Source organism: Eretmochelys imbricata, chromosome 6, assembly GCF_965152235.1.
Source record: "Eretmochelys imbricata isolate rEreImb1 chromosome 6, rEreImb1.hap1, whole genome shotgun sequence".
In the NCBI taxonomy this organism is placed as follows: Eukaryota; Metazoa; Chordata; order Testudines; family Cheloniidae; genus Eretmochelys; species Eretmochelys imbricata.
This window is the reverse complement of record NC_135577.1, coordinates 22,181,413-22,186,207: the sequence shown is the minus strand read 5'-3', so window position 1 is coordinate 22,186,207 and position 4,795 is coordinate 22,181,413. Positions and strand designations below refer to the sequence as shown.

At 45.0% G+C, this 4,795-nt stretch overlaps 1 protein-coding gene across 1 annotated transcript in view; it reads left to right on the top strand.

Annotated features, from left to right (window-relative positions):
- Nucleotides 1–4,795, top strand: part of LOC144265548 (uncharacterized) — a 36,596-nt gene that overhangs the window by 7,678 nt on the left and 24,123 nt on the right. The gene's annotated exons all lie outside the window — the stretch shown is intronic.

Below are 4,795 nucleotides of genomic sequence, written 5' to 3'. Positions count from 1 at the left end.
ACCTCCTGTGGAAATGTTCTTTTGAGCCCTCCCTCCTCCACCCTAGAAGATGATTTCAAAATATCTTTATCACCCTTCTTACATAAGGCACAGTGAGAAGGAACTGGGTATTCTTTAGTACACACAGTAAGAAGGAGAGATTCCCTTGGGACCCCAGCTGTCCGCTTCCAGCAGCCTCCAGTTAGCAGGGACAGCAGGTAAAGGTGTTGATAAGTTTGCTTCTCCTCGCTCCTCAAAGGGGCTGCTGTCCTTTCCTAACGAACTGCCTTTTGAAAGGCAGGACAGGGTGGCTGCGCGATAGAAAAGCAGTAAACATACTAACGACAGATGGCTTGGTTATCCCCACACCCCAGCCAACTTCAGGGGCAATTGACATCAATGTATATCACATTCTCAGGGACAGATGACCATTCTTAGGAATCTTATCACAGTAGTGTCTAGGGACCAACCAGGAACGAAGATTGCGCTAATTACTGTACAAACCATAGCAGACAGACAGTTTCTACCCCAAAGAGCTCAGGGTCTACATGCCAGTTCTAAGATCATGCCCAAGCCATGCTGTCCAGACCAGCCACAAGCCTTCTCGACACTATGGTTAAAAGGATACATGGTTCAGCACATGTGGATGTCAGGCAGAGGTGCCAAGAATGCAACTGACATCCGACAAGCATTTCCAAGACCATGTAAAATAGACAAAGATTTTCTTCCCGGAGGCCCCCTCAGCAGGGACAGCATTTTAAAGCCAAAGCACTGTCTGGACCTGCCCTCAACTTCACAATGGCCACCCACTCATCAGCCACGATCAGCAGGGGCCGAAACATCTAAACAAGAGCCAGCAAGGCATCAAATGAGATTAAACTAGCTAGGGATAGAAAAGTGCAATAAGAAAACATTTACAAATACATTAGAAGCAAGAGGAAGACCAAGGACAGGACAGGCCTGTTACTCAATGGAGGAGGAAAAGACAACAGAAAATGAAGCAATAGGTGAAGTGTGAAATGCTTTTTTAAAACAACAAGGAGTCCGGTGGCACCTTAAAGACTAACATTTATTTGGGCACAAGCTTTCATGGGTAAAAAAACACTTCTTCAGATGTTTATGCCCAAATAAATCTGTTAAGTCTTTAAGGTGCCACCAGACTCCTCGTTGTTTTTGTGGATACAGACTAACATGGCTACCCTTCTGATACTTGACAAAATGCATTTTTGTTTCAGTTTTCACCAACACGGTTAACAGTGATTGGATGACTAACAAAATGGGGTAGGATCTGAGGCTAAAATAGAGAAAGAACAAGTTAAGTTAGCTATCTTCAAGTCAGCAGGGCCTGACAAAAATACATCCTAGAACACTTAAAGGAACTGGCTGAAAAGATCTCTCAGCCATTAGCAATTATCTTTGAGAATCCATGGAGGATGGGAGAGATCCCAGAGGGCAAATATAGTACCTACTTATCTATAAAAACGGGAATGAGGACAACTCAGGGAATTCTAGACCAGGCAGCTTAATTTCAGTACTGGGAAAGATAATGGAGTAAAATAATCAATTTGTAAGCACCTAGAAGATAATAAGGTGATAAATAACAGTCAACATGGATTTGCCAAGAACAAATAACGTCAAACCAGCCTAATATCCTTCTTTGACAGGGTTGCAAGCCTTGTGTGTAGAGGGGGAGCAGTAGATGTGATATATCTTGACCTTAGTAAGGCTTGACAATGCTTATGAGAATATCATGTGAGACGAACTAGGGAAATACAGCCTTGAAGAACCTACGATAAGATGGGTGCACAGCTGGTTGGAAAATTGTACTCGGAGAGTAGTTATCAATGGTTCAAGCCGTAAAGTCAACTGTAAAGGCATATCAGGAGGGATCTATCCTGTGTCCAGTTCTGTTCAATATCTTCATAAATGATTTGCAAGATGACAGAGAGAGTACATTTATAAAGTTTGCAGCTGATACCAAGATGGGAACATATCACAATTCTGGGTGCAACCCAGACGAGTCAGGGGTTGTGTCACCACCTACCCTGCAACCTTGGGTGTCTCACAATGCTTTACTATTTTAACTCCCAACTTGGGTCACTCACAATCAGCCTGCCAGTGACACCCTGAGGTCTGTGTACAGCAACAGCCCTGGCCCAGCAACTCTGACCCCAGCAGCCTGTTAGCCGTGCTTTGGCTTCCAGCAGCCTTGGTTCCTACCTGCAGGTTGACCCCATCACACTCCTAGTTCTGAATTTTCCCTAAAAACATGTGCTCGGCACTGTCCAGCCCTCTCCTTGACAGTTCAGATATTATAGGTTCATTGCCCCTGTAAGGGGTTAATATACAACTCACTATTTCAATTGGATTTACCAAACAATTCAGTTTAACACACAACACTGGATTAGTTTGATTAAAGAATAAAACAAGTTTAACTCCAAAGAGATAGATTTCAAGTGAGTACAAGGCGTTAAAGTCACAAATGGTTACAAGAGAAAAAGATAAAATGTTCTCTAGTAACTAAAACTTAAATTAGACTTAGTTCAAGGTGAAATGCTTACCATGTATTCCCAGCAACACGGCTGACCAGATTGTCAGGTCAGAATCCCTCCCAAAGGAGTGTGTATGTACGGGTGTTTTTGCCCCTCACTTTTAAAGTCCAGTTACCTTTTGAAATGCATTTTCCTGAAGGTCACCCCTAGATAAAGTTCCTTCCCACCATGAGGACGGAGACATGGAGTCTCATGGTGAAAGAGATTCCATGTTGTTCGTTAAAATGCAGATCAACCTTTCCTGCTCCCCTCTCTTGCCATCTGGTTTCTAGAATTCCTTCTCCCAAAAAGCCTCTATACACGTGACGTGCTGAAGGCAGTCAAGAAGTTCCAGTACCAGGCCAGGCCAATGGTGACTCATTAAAAATAGCATTTGCCTTTAACAGCATTGTGTTATACACCTTCATTCACTTAGTGCAGTGGTTCTTAAAACTTTTTTTTTGCGGACTACTTGAAAATTGCCGAGGGTGTCAGCGGACCACTTAATGATCTTTCCAAGCGTTGTTTGTACCATTAGCTAACTATTCTACGGCGCTTTGGATAAAAGTGCTATATAAAAAAAAAAACCCTTAATAATAAAGTTTTTTTGTTCTACAAATAAAAGCACACTACTCATATTTTAATATCAGCAGTCTTACCTTTCTAAGGCAATGGATGTGCCTTGTCTCCCCCGCCACAGCACCCACAGAGCTGAGGCTGGGAAGGAGGGCTGTTTCTCCCTGGCAGCCGCAGCCCTGGAGCTGGGGAAAGTCGTCTCTTTCTCTGGCGGCCGCAGCCCTGCCACCCCCTCTTCTCACTCCACTGCCCCCTCCCACCTACCCCCTTTCCCCCCTTTCACCACCTCACCTTACATGTGCATCTTCTCCACAGTCCAAGCACCTAATTAGTGGAGTCACGCCTGCGCAGGTCCACTAATTAGGGAAAATGCATTTCAAAAGGTAACTGGACTTTAAAAGTGAGGGGCAAAAACACACGTACATACACACCCCTTTGGGAGGGATTCTGACCTTCATTCTCATGGGCAGCCACCCAGGAGTGCACCTTAGAGGGAACTGTGGTCCATGGACCACAGTTTGAGAACCTCTGAGTTAGTGGTTCTTTAGACAGTGTTCCTTTTAAAACCAGACAGATGTAAGGGAAAGGGTTGTTCTAAGCCACATAATGAGATATCCAAGTACCATTGAACTAAATTACCTAATCTATGAAGTATTCAGTTGAGACAGTTCTGAGTTCATGTCAAAGAGCATGCAACAACGTAAACACAGACGTAGTTAAATAAATAAGATTTCCTGGTATGTTGAATATAACAAGAAGGACAAATTCACACACTTTATGTACTTTTATACATATTTTTCATGCAGTTGATCTCAACAAGTGTTTATTCCAAACAATGGCAGAGCAGTTCTAGTCTATATCTGTGTACTTGTGATCTTGTAACCTGAGAGCATGGCAAATGCAGACTGCATGCCTTGATGTGTTTTCCTTCTACCATGTAATCCTACCACAGGTGATATCACATATAAATTGGGCCCTACCAAATTCAGGGTCCATTTTGGTCAATTTCACGGTCATAGGAATTTAAAAGTCGTAAATTTCATTATTTCAGCTATTTAAATCTGAAATTTCAGGGTGTTGTAACTGTAGGAGTCCTGACTCAAAAAGAAGTTGTGGGGGGGGGAGGGCATCACAAGGTTATTGTAGGGGATGTTGCGGTGCTGCTACCCTTACTTCTGCGCTGCTGCCACCTGCGGCACTGCCTTCAGTGCTGAGCAGCTGGAGAGCGGCGGCTGCTGGCCGGGAGCCCAGCTCTGAAGGCAGGGCCGCCGCCAGCCGCAGCGCAGAAGTAAGGAGGGCCTGGTATGGTATTGACACCCTGACTTCTGCACTGCCTGCCAGAGCTGGGCCCTCAGTCAGCAGCCGCCACTCTCTGGCTGCCCAGTCTGAGGGCAGCAGCACAGGACTATGGGTGGCATGGCATGGTATTGCCACCTTTACTTCTGCGCTGCTGCTGGCAGGGTGGTGCCTTCAGAGCTGGGCATCCGGCCAACAGCCGTTGCTCTCTGGCTGCCCAGCTCTGAAGGCAGCGCAGAAGGGTGGCAATACTACGAGCCTCTTAAATAACCTTGCAACCCCCCTACAACTCCCTTTTGGGTCAGGACCCCCAGTTTGAGAAATGCTGGTCTCCCCCATTAAATATGTATAGTACAGGAGCACACGAAATACCAGATTTCACAATGCATTTTTCATGGCCATGAATTTGGTAC